Here is a 16,432-nt window from a genome sequence, read left to right as displayed (position 1 = left end):
CTACATTGTAGAATCGTTTCCCGCAAACGCAATAATCTGGGATAATCTACCTACAAATAAGCTGGGAATAGGATCTACTATGAAGAGCATGATGATAGGTGAATATATTTATCTTATTAATGTGTGTTTTTGTGTGTGTATAATATCTTAAGTTTATATAAAAATCTTAGTGAGAATATTTAAAAAATCGAATGAACTAGCAACGAAGGTTACGTGCAGGATATTTTAAGTAAACGCATAATATTGTGTGTGCTTGTGGAAGCGAGTTCTCCACGCTGAGTTACATACGGCAGCTGTTGAACAGTATGAACGTCATGCACACTGTACGGAATATGGATGCGCACCTTGTAGATTAATACGCACCAACATTAAAAAAAAAAAACTGGTGTAGTCAGTAAGTGTACTATAGTACAGTGTTCTAGCAATGTTATATTTACGTGCTTGATAGAAACGACAACCATGTCTACTACAACGGAGATGAAGATAAGAATTGCAATTCTGGCCTTGAGGGGCAACGCTTGTGGCATGTACAGGATTCTACAGACTTTTAAAAGGTAAGATTACTTACTTACAATGTTTATTTTACGTAGATATTATATTGACACTGGTTTTTAAGCTTTGATATCCGAAGTTACGCGATCGTTTTAATGTCTTACATTAGGATAGAGCAACCACGCTTGGAGCTCAGGAGAGTCTGAGCGCTTTACAGCTGAAAGGAAAGAGACAGACGAAAAAGGCAGTATTTATGCCGCTTGGTCGAGCTGTATTCAGGGATGGCCAGCATTGATTCAATAGATAAAGGGAAGAGAACTTATTACATCTGTATCCATGTTAATTTTTACTTTTGCCTGAGAAGTATGAGTGCATTATAAGAATGTAAGTTTTAATTTTAATGCTCATTTTTCACAAGTTTGATTTTTTATTCAAAAGAAATATTTTCTCAACTTTTATTTATAGAAAAGTAACATTTTCAGATATAGCCTATTTATTTAGTAGCCTTACAGAATGTTTTCGTAAATCTAATATGCCGTATATACGTATTACTGAAGATAGTGTATTGAAAATTTTGAAAATATTCGCATGGAAATTGTTTGTAAGAAAATGAATTAACAAAGCAACTACTGTTACATCATAAGCAAAAGATACGTGTCCATGTGTTGTAAAAATATCAGCTCTATAGCTTCAGCACATTTCGAGAAAATAATTTAATATTCTGATGATAGGAAGTCGCTCACCAATATCACCTTAAAAGCATAATGCAATAAGAGTTTTGTTATGGAATATTAGTTACGCTTAAACCATATACAGCGCCTAGGTAACTGCTTTGTACTATAATGTTGTTTTGATTAGTTTATTAATTACTTTTATAAGGCTAAAGGTACCATCAATATCAATTCCAACTGACCATGTCATACTCAATCCCTCTCTCTCTCTCTTTTTTTTTTTGGGATATCACTTTCTTTATGAATGACATGTTTCATCCATTTAGTACAGTATAGTTGTACTATTATGGACTTTATGTGAATATTCCTTCTTAACTCTTTATTAAGTTATTAACATTTAAAACACAACTGCAATATTAAGAAATTGGTATTAGTAATTTTATTTTACAGACAATATAGATAATATCAAACAGAAAGAAGCCATATAAAAATAACGACATAAAATTTCACATTTCGTTTGAAGTTTGTGCACCACTGTTTTCTTAATCCAACAGGCTGCTTATTCATATTCACAAACCTTCCTCTTTCGGGTCTTTCCATACTTAGCGCTTGATGCCCGCGCACGACGTCAAGGTCAGAAAAATGCGCTTGCTTTGACATCACTGGGATAGAGAGTGAAATTGAAATGATGTTTTGAGCTTACATACAAAAGTAAGGAAACATAATATCCATGTGATCGGAGTCTGTGTGTAGAATGATTTTGACAGGACTTGCACATAGTACAGCATATAGGGTACTGTTTTCATTAGTGGAGTCTAGCCACGTCTGTAGTCTAATAGCGCAGCGTCTTCCATGCCGTGAAGCATCGCTTAATCAAGAGTAACGCGTTTGACCGACCTTCAAACCATATCTGTGTTCACGAACACGATAGTCCGAAGCAGTTTGAATACGGCAGTGGTGGGCAAAATGAACGCAAACCACAAGACAAGATTTAAATGGCAACTACATACTGTGGGAGGGGTTGCACTCTACAGTGCAGTGACGGATTTACAGACAGTTGCGCCACTACACTCCTACCTATCATATGTAATTGGAATAGTCCATTCACGTGACATTTAATTAATCATTTTTCAAAGCAATTTCTTCGAAATTTGGATTTATCTGTGCATGCTCTTTTCAGTTGCGCAAGGAGATGAGCATCGCTTTAGCGGGATCTGTGGCTGGATTTTATAAATTTCATTTTAGAAAACAGCTGTTCGCATTGGTAGGTTGATGAATACATAACGTCATTTCCCATAACTATGGTCCCGGAACACAACTATGGTCAGCGATATAGCCATTCAAAGACCATTGTAGAAGTAACATAGACCGTTCGTAGATAGCTGCAGTGACTTGAATTCAAACTACAGTACAGCAAAAATATAGATAAACGAGGTACTACGTTATGGAGTACAAAATTTGAATAGTTGTATCGTGGGCAATAGTTATGTTCCAGGATCATATTTATGGGAAATGACGGTACTAATTATTTTTGAAGCAAACTGTCTAAGCAGTGGATATGTAGTACTGAACATCTTTTAAAAAAAATTAGCCCCCAGTAGACCTTCACATTCTGCTTTCAAGAAGCAATCATTCTGCAAATCCAGTACCTCTAACTGCAATTCTGGGATAACATTTTCAATTTGAACACGAAAAGGAGTGGCAAAAATATTGAAATCTTTCTCCATCCTTTGAAAATCACTGAATCTGTGTTCTTTGAACTCGTATAACAGGTGATCTATTTTAAGAATGTACATATTTAAGTTCGCGTTCTGAATATTTGTAACTAATCCTAAACATGAGAAATGAAAGAACCGCCTTTCCTGTAAGTGTGATATCCTCTCGATTCACATGATTCTGCGAAAGACATTGTATCACTAATGAAGCTCCGAAGTACAGCAGTCCAGTATAATCCGCCACGTACACGCGCAGTATTTTCATGGAGTGGGGGAAGGGGAAAGTAGGGGGTAAGTTTGATGCTTCCTTGAGGTCTGACGTCACTGCGGCAATGCCGCAGGAATGCCCACCATTGGAATACGGTATAGTCCTATTAAATTAAAACTGCACCGATGCAGGAGTACTTGGTCGTATTAACCCGTACTTGAACTGACATCATTTTTTCCTGTGGTCGTATTGTACTTCACATATCCCGCAGTTCTCCTCAAGAAATTCATTTCATGTGCTGTTTTCTACTGATATCCTGTTTCTTTAATATCCAAGCTTCGCTTCCATAAGAGTGTTTATTAGATTTCGTTTTCTTGTTTTACTAAATACTACTACTTCTACTTTTTTTAACACCCTGTAATCCGTCAAGTGTTGTTCTCATGGGATTTCATAACATAAGCTATTCAAGATTATTTAAACTAGTTAAAATTCATAATCTCTTCGTATATCTTAAAACGTTGGGACATTTAAAACACGCTCGAGACCTGTCTAACGTTTATTTGAATGTCAGTATAGTATTGCTGTTCTGAAATGCTGAACGACCGAGTAACATATTGGGTTGTCATCTGCTGTGAATTTGCGATGTGGTCCTCCGAAATGAATTCCGGACTGACTGCATCGATCCCAATTCCAATATATCCAGACTCTTAAATCGAGAATGTATGAATAATTCACGAGAGGTTAAGTATTACGAGTGCATATAGCCTACATGTCATCTCGTATTTGATTCGTCTGCCTCGTACAATACTATTCGAAACATCTGTTTTTGTCTAAGTTTTCTTTTCTCCTCATTAGCGTTTCCCAACCATTTTGAAAGGAGGACAATTTTGTAGTTTTATCTCTGTTACTGTTTCATGTAAAATTTCTACCTCGAGACTAGGAGAGATGGTGGTGCACAACTTCTAATCACTAAATTGTGCACCAATATACCTGCGTTAAATCCTAGATCATATATAGCCAGAATGCTCGGCGTTATAGGCTTTGACAGTAACTTTTGTCAGGTTTACTACGCTGCCATCTAGTTCTTACATAAGGAGTCACGTCATAACTTCCACTTGAATTGCATTAGCGACTGTATTGCCATCTCGTGTTCGTTTACGGCGGAAGGGTGGCGATCCTGGCGGTTGTTCTCTTCAAAGTGCAACCGATTTTAACATAAGAATGAGCAATCTATATGTGATATGGAGTTAAATTCCAAATCTCTCCGCAGTGCATATGAAAAGGCATAATATGTCACTATTGATAGTGATTCGTCCGTCGGATAGGGATGTTAAGCCTGGCGGCCCCATTGGTGCTATTCGACAGGAGTAACTACGTGCCGGCACCGGGTTTCCCCTTCTCCCTTCCTTACTTTCATTATCATCATCCTCACCCATTCCTTAAACTACATTTACATGAACACTTACACATACTCACTCCAGTACACGACATAACTCTTTACAGATACACATCATGCATAACGTAGCCTGCCGAAGTGGTGTGCAACTTGAAAATGGATACACACACTGAATAATTTCGAGGGAAAAATTGTTCCGGGGCCAGGTATCGAACCCGGGACCTTTGGTTTAACGTACCAACGCTCTACCAACTGAGCTACCCGGGAACTCTACCAGACACCGATCCAATTTTTCCCTCTATATCCACAGACCTCAAAGTGGGCTGACAACCGTCAAGCAACCAACGTTGAGTGCACACTAACTCTGTGTGACTTAAATTGGATACACACACTGTTTACATTTCTTAATCAATATACATACATACATACATACATACATACATACATACATACATACATACATACATGTGTTCTGCCCATGGCCAGGTCTTTCACTGCAAACCTAGGATTCTCCAGTCTTTCCTATTTTCTGCCTTTCTCTCTCCGTATATGATCCACATATCTTAGTGTCGTGTATATAGATATACAAACATTATCTTTATCATTTTGTGTATTTATTGCTTGTGGAATTGAAATCTGTAACTAGGAAAACGTAGGAGTGATATATATTTTAATTATTATTGCTAATGTAATTTTAAAAATTTGTATTTCTTTTTAAATATATTTTTAATCTCTCGGTATACTATCGTTTATATGTCTTTATTGCAAATTTAATTGAAAATTGTTACTAGGAAAAAATAGGGTTTTATAATCTGGAATTAATATTGCTTATGTAATTCGTAAATTAGTAAGTAGGAAGGTGTAGGGACTCATAATTTGGAATGGTATTTAACTATGATTTTATTCTCCTCGTATATCTTATCACACAGGTATTTATTGATTACGCAATTGGTAAATTTGCAATTTTAAAAATGTTATTATCTAGAAATGTCAAGTCGACCTGGTTGGCGAGTTGGTATAGCGCTGGGCTTCTATGCCCAAGGTTGCAAGTTCGATCCCTGGCTAGGTCGATGGCATTTAAGTGTGCTTAAATGCGACAGGCTCATGTAAGTCGATTTACTGGCATGTAAAAGAACTCCTGCGGGACAAAATTCCGGCACATCCGTCGACGCTGATATAACCTCTGCAATTGCGAGCGTCGTTAAATAAAACATGACATTAACATTATAAATGTCAAAACATGTAATATTACAACCTATGTAATGGGGCATGTTGAAATATATATACTGAAAAAAAAAACACACGCACGCACATACACACACACAGACAGCACTTCGATACATACTTAATTTAAGTATCACAGTAGGCGTATTGAAAAATAATACTAGTATACATTATCTTGTTGGAGTTATTTCTTTGTGTAGAACCATTTGGAAGTGCCTACAGGTGTTCTAACACAGTCCTATTATGTTATTTATACAGGGACATCATTTTATTTTTACTTGCATTTTTATTGTACCTGCATTTCTGAATGTACTTCACTCTCACCCCTTCACTAATGTCCTTGCTCCCGTCAGACACACAAACTTACGGCCGCTGTTGCATTCGAAGTCTTCAAGCGCTGAAGTAAACACTGCAGTGTATAGTGTGTTTCATAAATATGATTGCGTTTTCTATAGAAGAAAGAACCTATATTAATAATATCGTACTAAAAATTATATTCAAGAAACGATAAATTCAATTTCAGAGAATATGCTTCAAAATGTTTTTAATAATATGCGTACTGAATTGAAGCCTGCATTGTAATGAACGGCAACGATTGTCAGCAACTTGTTTAAAAATTCAGATTAGCTTTTTTTGAATTGAGGTGGCTAGAAGCAAAGGAATGCTAGTGACATTTGTAATAACATGAGTTAAGTGCATCCAGTGTAAGCAAAAGTATCTAAAATTTTAGTGGCAAAGGGATATTTTAATCGCATCACACATTAAAATTTAAATAAAAAATTTCACCGGTTTTACGAAAGCTTAAATATTTAAACCCCATTTTCTCAAAAGTAACTTAAGTGCACTTACAGCCCTTTACTTATGACCCCCTCAATTTAAATGCACTCTCTATATTGTATGATAACATCAATAATTAATATGCTAAATAAAGTAGACATTACATAACGAACATAGCCGCCTGAAAAGTTGAGATTTTGAAAAAAAAATGTTACTACTCTACTGTATTTTGATAAATTCCGTAAGAGTGATGATCAAACTGAAAATCGTAATATCGTATTTCCCTACAACATAAATGGATACACTACTTTTCTCTCCTCCTATACCTAGTAAAATGATTTGTTTACATATTGCACTAGTAACATCAAACTCATGTAATGGAAGGGGGCAACGGTGTTTCCGAGTATAGCCAGGTTAATGTTAAAAATGTTGGTAAAAATAAAGTGATGTCCCGGTATTATATCTGTACGAGACATTGGTATCCCTAAATTTATCATTATTGCTTTTAACTTTCCTTGGTTGACAGTATCATAGACCTTACGAAAATCAACAAAAACCAAATGATTATTTTTTTCAAATTCTGTGGTTTTTCTATAAACTGTCACGGTAAAATATCAACGTCACCACGGTGGTCTAGCGGCTAGGGCGCTGGACTTATAATCCTGTGGACCCGGGTTCAGTTAACGCAGGAGTTTTCTCCGAGAGCTTGGTTCCCATGTGGCATCCCAATAATCTCCATCTCATCGCAGATGTAGCATAGACCAGGCTCCTATGGCGCACCTTGGGCAACGACTTACTTACTCACTGCCTTTTAAGGAACCCGGAGGTTCATTGCCGCCCTCACATAAGCCCGCCATCGGTCCCTATCCTGTGCAAGATTAATCCACTCTCTATCATCATATACCACCTCCCTCAAATCCATTTTAATATTATCTTCCCATCTACGTCTCGACCTCCCCAAAGGTCTTTTTCCCTCTGGCCTCCAAACTAATGCTCTATATGCATTTCTGGATTCGCCCATACGTGCTACATGCCCTGCCCGTCTCAAACGTCTGGATTTAATGTTCCTAATTATGTCAGGTGAAGAATACAATGCGTGCAGTTCTGCGTTGTGTAACTTTTTCCATTCTCCTGTAATTTCATTCCTCTTAGCCCCAAATATTTCCTTAAGAACCTTATTCTCAAATACCCTTAATCTCTGTTCCCATCTCAAAGTGAGAGTCCAAGTTTCACAACCATACAGAACAACCGGTAATATAACTGTTTTATAAATTCTTTCAGATTTTTTGACAGCAGACTAGATAACACAAGCTTCTCAACCGAATAATAACACGCATTTCCCATATTTATTCTGTGTTTAATTTCCTCCCGAGTGTCATTTATATTTGTTACTGTTGCTCCAAGATATTTGAATTTTTCCACCTCTTCGAAGGATAAATATCCAATTTTTATATTTCCATTTCGTACAATATATATATATATATATATATATATATATATATAAATACCTTACAAAAATGTTTTTTGTGGTTTATGAAAAACCATAGAAACTGGATAAGTAAGGGTTTGTGACCTAACGCCTCAATTATATTTTATAATGAAGGTAATGTACAGCAGTCGACTAGCACCGGCATATGATATTTTTAGGTTAGGTCACATTAGACCTCGGAGAGAGCTGCGTGTAGCCTAACCAGCTGGGCTGTATTCAGCTTTTCTCTTATGTACTGTTATCACAGCCTAGTATATACAGTCGCGAAGCTCAATACGTAGTAAATATGCAAACATTAGATAGTTGCTCACCACTAGGATCGCTAATATCGCCTCATTACAGGCAATTCAAAATAGTACCGTCACGGTCTATTGTTTCTAGCACCCTCAAAACTCAAGCTTCGTGACTATATATAGTAGACTGTGCTGTTATCTTGTGCTCGCTTGCTCTACAGAACATATTCAACTGCTGAAAGGGGGTTTCTGCGTGATGGTTTTTAAGGTTAATGTTAATATTGACATACTTTCATTCAAGATGCGAATTTCTTTCGGTTGCTGTAATTAATACTGTGTTACAATGTAGTTCACAGAGTGTATTTGTATATACAGAATGTATACCGTTATATTATCCCAATGTTTGTAATGAAGTCTAGGATATATGACGGAAATTAATTGCGTCTCAGAGCTTATAAGCTATGTTTCGTCATTAGTGCCACTCGTGCTTCCGGGTCTTGCCATCTGTACAGTTGCTAGAATTACACACAAGTTATGCAAAGGAAAGCAAAGTCGGTATTAAGGTTTCTGAGCCTTAGGTGTACTGAAATTGCAGGTCTAACCGTGTCTATTTAAAATTATAGCATTTAAAGCATTCAATATATTAATGCAATTATAATTATTGCTTAACGTTATGTGCTTATATTTATGGCTCATTTTTCACTTTCACACGAAGTTAATCGCTTTGCTTGGTAAATTTGGTCAATGTGATTAAAACTACAGTGTATGCAGGACCGGAATCATGGATATTCAACACACTGCAATATTGGGGGTGGCATTGTTTGTAGTAAGTCGGCAACTTTCGATGAAGATGAGCCTGAATTCAACAGCAATGATGTAATTTATTAAAAATATGCCGTCATTGAAACCATTAACTACATCTTGAATTACCTGTAGTTTGTACACTAGTAGTATGCAGTTTGGATACACGCGTAAGACTGGGTTACAAGGCAGAGATACAGTAGGGGCAATTTCCTTAAATTTATGCTGTCGGAAAATGTATTTAGATCAACTCAAAGGCTTGGAATTTCAGGAAACTCGTTTGTTTTACTGATTTTTTAAAAAATATATGAAAAAATTACAAGCAACAATTCAGGGGTATGCAAAATCCCTTGTAAGACTACTATTAAGCAAGTGCAATAAAAATAAAATATGCTATTATACATACTGTATGTACAATAAAACATCTAATTTCAATCAGAATATATTAAGACACGTTTACTTTAAGTATGAATAGAGTAAGAAAAGGGAAAATAAAGAGTTTTGAACACAAAATAGAGGTAAGGATGAGAGAGGTTATTTTGTGACGTACGGGACTCCACTCCTATAACCTTAAATTGACGTCTTTCTTTGAAAATAAAGCGAAGGTTTCAAAAAACGCCTGATGAATACGAAATACGGTCCCTTGTAGGCATATAAACTATAATCTGGTGCATGGAGACTTACAACCAACATATGAAAAGTGAAAAAAAAGAACGAAGTATTTCCCCTTTTGGTTACAAGATTGATATGGTCCAGGGCGCACGCATTTGTGCTCGGCAAGGATCGTTCGCACAGTGCCGTAACTAAATGGTTTCTTTTCAAATATTAATGAATTAGTCCATATGAAGGGTTCAGAGCCATAGTGGGCCAAACGCCATTTATTAAAAACGGAGAAAGTAAGAATTAAAGGTAAGTGAATACCATAGTTTAATGAAGATTGACATATCATTTAGTTTTAATGTGTATACTTCATATTACTTGCTATCAGGGGCGGCTTTCGAAGAGGGGCTGCGGAGCTGCAGCACCCCCAGACATTTGTGATCTTGTCTCGTTTTATGTTGTGAAATACATTTATTGTACAGTCTCTATTTAGCGGCTCGAATTTTTTTTTTTTTTAATTTCGCTCTCAATGACATGCACGCAATCGTTAGTGAAGTCACTTCCTCCCCTGGTGCTGCCAGAGCGAAACCAGAGACAAGGAGTATAGGGTGAAGCCACTTCCTCCCCTGGAGCTGCCAGTCTCGTCTCGGATGCTTTGCGCGTTAGTTTTACCCCTCCTCCCTGCTGCCCCTTGCCGTGTATCCAGAGTTTCCAGGCGCTGCAAAATTTGCAGCAGTTTGTCAGTAGCGCGCAGTTTTAAATACATTTTCTTTAATGTTGTGAGTATAACAAGTGCAAAAATGTTTAATTCTGTACAATATTTACAGTCTATACAGTTCAGTACCTTAACAATTCAGGAGAAATGTGAAATTAAGTGCCCATCAGTTGAATCTCATAATGGAAAGAGCCGCTAAACAAAATACAAAGGCTCGCATATTTTTTGCTAATTTATCCAGTATCCCTGCTTTCTTCTCTCGATCTCCACACAGTCTGTATTAGATTAATGTGTTTCAAAGACAATTCCAGCTCGGGCAACAAGATGGATTTAAAATAAGAACAGTAAGTGTTGTTCATGAGAAGAAGGAGCCATTGCTAGAATGTTTTCAAACCATAATGGAATCTGAAACATCTAACATCACAATAAATGAGGCAAGCGCCCTGGTGCGTACTCTTGAAGATCCTGACTTCAATTTCTGGCTCAGTTATTTTTTTCATTTATTGATCTAACATGTATATAGATTATACAACCAACTACAACATCGCCAGTTAGATATTTATAAGGTTCAAATCTGCATATAAAAAATTTAATTAGGGTTTATTTAACGACACTCGCAACAGCAGGGGTTATATCAGCGTCGCCGGTGTGCCGGAATTTTGTCTGCAGGATTCTTTTAAATGCCAGTAAATCTACTAACACGAGCCTGTCTCATTTAAACACAACTTACAAGATAAGGCGCATGGAACTAATCTTTAAATAAAGTAAGTTGCTTGGTTTATTTTTGTATGCAGCCCCCCTTAATTCAATACCCACGAGCCGCTACTGCTTGCTATATGTTTCCATTGAATTATGGTAATAACCTCATTTTAATCCTTGTTTTCTACGTCTTTAACATATGGCACTTGGCCCACTATGGTTCTGAACCCTTCATATTAGAGACCTATCTAAATGCTTTCGTTACTCCCTGTCTACGCAAATGCAACGTAAGCACACTTGATTAACGACTTTTCATCTGCAGCTGTTGACAGCGCACAAGTAGGGTCAGTAGTTAAATCTGCATCAGCTGGCAAAAAAAAAAAAATAGAAAAGAAAACATGGCGCGATCGTTTACAATAAACAGTCACAAAATCAGATAGTTAGGGCTTATTGTATTTGCAGTCTTGTAAGGCTTGATTAAGAGCATATAAGTCCTATCATCATCATCATCATCATCATCATCATCATCATCATCATCATCATCATCATCATCATCATCATCGTCCTTGCAGGTATTAGGCCTAGTGGCCTGTTACGGTCTCCGTCCATCTTTTCAGGGGGCGTCCCAAAGATCGTCTTCCATGTGGTATATAGCGAGAATTTGTCTTGGGAGCCTGGAATGGTCCATTCTATTGACATGGTTAAACCATTTTTGTCTATAATGGTTGAGATATTCATAAATAGGAGTAATTTTCAAGTCTTTTGTAATTAGTTCATTCCTTTTGTGGTCAAGCAAGCTGTAGCCGGTAGTCCTCCTTAGAAATCTCATTTCCGCAGTTGTTAGGCGTTGAACATCTGAGTTTCATACAGTCCAGGCCTCACTACCATACATGAGGACAGGTCCTGCTAGAACTTCATATGCTTTTAACCTGGTATGTTTTTGGGTTTTCGTGGTTGTGAAAACCTGGTTGATGGTTCTTAAGGCTCCATTAAAATGTTGAATATTTTCAGATATATCAGTAACAGGTAAATATGTCAAATTATAACATAAATATTTAAATGAGTTCACCTGTTCTAACGTATGGGTTTCAATGCAAATTTTACTCCTAACTGGCTGTTTACCTTGGAACGCCATAATTTTTGCTTTGTTTGGGGACATTTTCATATTGAAATTTTGTGCTATTATATTCAGGTGATGTATTGAGTATTGCAGCTCGTCTTCATTTGCAGCAAAAAGAACCTGATCGTCTGCATATAATAATGTACTGTCCGTTACTCAGGAGAAGACGAGCGGCAAGAATGTGACCTTCTTGACTATCGCTGTTGATTGTTATAAACATTGCTCAGATAAGCATCCCAGTAGTCAGGTTATTACTCGTACAGGAAACATGAGTAAGAATGCGTATGGAAATTAAAGCTAAGTTGAACAGAAGGAGACCTAATGTTTCCGCTTACTGCAGTACAAATATTGTTCGTGTTGTCGTACGTTATCTGTTCACATCCCTTCCTCCTCAGTCCGCTCTCGTCTTCTCCTGAGTCACCGACAGTATCTAGAGTACAATTTCGGAAGAGCGGGATGTTTCCATGAATTGTTAGTCGCCAATGTCTGATGGAGTTGATATATATATATTGAATAAAAGTGGTGAGAGGGGGCATCCTTGACGAACTCCACAGTTTATCGGTCTCCATTCGATATGTTCTGATCCGATAGTAATTTTGATAATATTGTGGTTATATAATTCGTAAATTGTTCTTACAATTGCGTTTGGAACTGAATCATCTGCCAAAATTTGAAAGAGCTTATTTCTGTCATAAGCCCTATTCGATCAAATATTGTCATAGAGTCCCGATTTACATTAATTAATTAATTCATTCATTCATTGTTCTGCCCAAGGTCAAATCTTTCACTGCAAACCCAGGTTTCTCCAGTCTTTCCTATTTTCTGCTTTCCTTCTTGTTTCCTCATATGATCAAGCAAGATGCATATTGCATGCAAATTAATTTAACATATGGAAGCCTGCCCATCCGGATTGAGCTCGGACGCGTGTTAGATTTCCACTTGGGTTGATTGCCTGGTTTGGTTTTTCCTGAGGTTTTTCCAACCGTAAGGCGAATGTCAGGTGATCTATAGTCAAATACCGTCTCGCTATCACCACTTCCATTGACGCTAAATAACTGAGTAGTTGATATAGTACGTGTTCCACTCGCAGATTTATCGATAAAATCAAAACCTCTAGTGAGATTACTGTTGACTATTATACTTTTACTACGTCATACTACTTTTGACCAATAAAACTACACCACGGTACAGTTCGAATGGATTCAGTAGCGTACCATAAGTGACTTTAATTTACGATAACTTTACAACTTGTTTGGGAACAACTGGATAATACCTACGGCAGAGCAATGTCGATAGTCGACGTTATTCGCTGGCCACTAGTCACCGGGCCGTACCGAACCGTGTCAAAGGAAAGACAATCGAAATAGTGGTAGTAAAATTCGCGACTATATTCTTAAATAAATCACTCTATTAGTCAAGTGCAAGATTTATGCAGTATAGCGACGATATTTTGAATGCACAAAAAGAAAATGCTTATGTAGTAAGATCTTAAAGTAGGTTATGACAACGAAATAAAGAGGAAAAAGGTGTGGTTCACGGAATATCATTTAAATAACGGAAAGTAAATTTCCGGTTAATGTTCACCAAAGCATTAAGTACATAATTATGACTATACTATATAACGTCTTTGATTATGAATGCGTTGCAGTTTTATTTGTGGCCTAGAGAAAATACCTAGCCTTTTACGAAAAAAAAGAAAAAAAAAACTTTTAGGGGCCATGAAATTATTCACCGCTTTAATTATATTACCGTTCATCAATATTACGAAACAAAAACTGTCATAAAGGCCATGAACGACTAGAAACATCGATACCGAAGAGATAAATCCATTTGGCCGTGATGAAACAAAAGAAAATGCGAGAGAGATTTTAGTTCGAGATAAAATGGACACACAATTTTGATGACCATACTGTTAGTAACTGGAGTCGCTTGTAAGATCTGTCTTAATCTTCTATGTAGAAATGTCGTCCAAGCAAATTGGTGGTCCAGGAAAATCATTGCAATAGATGAGAGTAACGGTGGTGCTATTTCTCAGTAATGTTCAAAACGAAGGAGGTAGAGAGAAAAAGAAACAAATTTCTCCTTCTAACGACACCATAGACCAAAATCATGTTCTTATGTTGGCAACATTGTGTATGTAGTTAAATTTGGTGGTAAACGTAACGGCACGATTCAAAGCTACCGTGGTAATTCTCCAGTATAGCGGTTGTTGTGTTTGCTACATTTTCTAAATTAAAAGGAAAAACACTGCAGAGCCAGAACCAAGAGGTTTTAGCCAATCGTAAGGCAAATGTCAGGTAATCTATGATGAATCCTCGGCCTTATCTCGCCAAATATCATTATCACCAATTCCATCGACGCTAAATAAACTCGTATGATAGCGCGTCGTTAAATAACCAAGTAAATAAATAAATTGCGTTACATTATTTATGGAATGCCTGTCTATTAACCGACGAGTGTGAATTTTTCCTCTAATTTGTCTGGACTTTGTATACAGTTGTATACATTTCGGTGAGTTTAATAATAATAATAATAATAATAATAATAATAATAAGTTTATATGATATTCTTATTGAATTTGGTATTCCCAAGAAACAAGTTCGATTAATTAAAATCTGTCTCAGTGAAACGTACAGCAGAGTTCGTATAGATCAGTTTTGTCAGATGCGTTTCTAATTCACTGTGGGCTAAAGCAAGGAGATGCACTATCATCTTTACTTTTTAACTTTGCTTTATAGTATGCCTATAGGAAAGTCCAGGGTAACAGAGATGGTTTGGAATTGAACGGGTTACATCAGCTGCTTGTCTATGCGGATGACGTGAATATGTTAGGAGAAAATCCACAAACGATTAGGGGAAAACACGGGAATTTTACCGGAAGCAAGTAAAGAGATAGGTTTGGAAGTAAATCCCGAAAAGACAAAATATATGATTATGTCTCGTGACGAGAATATTGTACGAAATGGAAATATAAAAATTGGAAATTTATCTTTTGAAGAGGTGGAGAAGTTCAAATATCTTGGAGCAACAGTAACAAATATAAATGATACTCGGGAGGAAATTAAACACAAATAAATATGGGAAATGCCTGTTATTATTCGATTGAGAAGCTTTTATCATCCAGTCTGCTGTCAAAAAATCTGAAAGTTAGAATTTATAAAACAATTATATTACCGGTTGTTCTTTATGGTTGTGAAACTTGGACTCTCACTTTGAGTGAGGAACATAGGTTAAGAGTGTTTGAGAATAAGGTGCTTAGGAAAATATTTGGGGCTAAGAGGGATGAAGTTACAGGAGAATGGAGAAAGTTACACAACACAGTACTACACGCATTGTATTCTTCACCTGACATAATTAGGAACATTAAATCCAGACGTTTGAGATAGGCAGGGCATGTAGCATGTATGGGCGAATTCAGAAATGCATATAGAGTGTTAGTTGGGAGGCCGGAGGGAAAAGACCTTTAGGGAGGTCGAGACGTAGATGGGAAGATAATATTAAAATTGATTTGAGGGAGGTGGGATATGATGAAAGAGAATGGATTAATTTTGCTCAGGATAGGGAGCTTATGTGAAGTCGGCAACGAACCTCCGGGTTCCTTAAAAGCCTGTAAGTAAGTAATAATAATGTAATTATTGTTACTATTTATTATTATCCTTATCTCTGGCACTAGGCCTTAAATGTTTATGAGCCGCCACTGCTAAACCAGATTGAGGAATTTTTTCTGAACCGGAACATGCCTTTAAGACCTACAGTCATTGTGTTTATGATATATTTTATATAATTAAGCAATAGAAAAAAATATGTTCATTGTATTTAACCTGTGTTCTTGAATTTTAAATATGGAACAAAACAGGCATATGAACTGTTGAATTGTGCGATTTCCTGTGTATTGTGAAAATGAAATAAAGCATTACGAGTTGCTATCAGCTTCTCGCGGTTCACGTCGCACTGGAAACTGTAACGGCAAATCGACCGCTTTCTGTGAGTAGATACGCAAACGCTACGCAATTGTTTAATACGTATTCGTATGTGTGTACAGGACTGAAAATCGTTGAGTGCGCCGTAATTCAGGGAGTCGTGGTTCCTAGAAGCGACAGCAAGCCGCTGCATGTTAATAAGGGCGTTGAGCGTCAGCTGGTAATGAATTCGCGCGGATAAATACGAACAAGACAAAGCCGTTGTAATAACAGACTTTCAGATAATGACCAAATAAAACCATAATCACTACCCCGAATTTTAGTGTCTTTAGTTTTTTTTATTAATGGCTGTACTAATAACCAATTAGGAAC

General features: G+C 36.8%; 1 protein-coding gene across 1 annotated transcript in view; it reads left to right on the top strand.

Moving 5' to 3' along the window:
* The first annotated feature begins 454 nt into the window (after positions 1 to 454).
* The window catches only part of CngA (Cyclic nucleotide-gated ion channel subunit A), a 1,115,443-nt gene continuing 1,099,465 nt past the window's right edge, over positions 455 to 16,432 (top strand). The window contains exon 1 of the mRNA XM_069828038.1: positions 455 to 554. The gene's annotated coding sequence lies outside the window, so the exon portion shown is untranslated. The remainder of the gene's footprint in view (positions 555 to 16,432) is intronic.

Source organism: Periplaneta americana, chromosome 6, assembly GCF_040183065.1.
Source record: "Periplaneta americana isolate PAMFEO1 chromosome 6, P.americana_PAMFEO1_priV1, whole genome shotgun sequence".
NCBI classification, from domain to species: domain Eukaryota; kingdom Metazoa; phylum Arthropoda; class Insecta; order Blattodea; family Blattidae; genus Periplaneta; species Periplaneta americana.
This window is presented reverse-complemented; position numbering and strand designations above follow the sequence as displayed.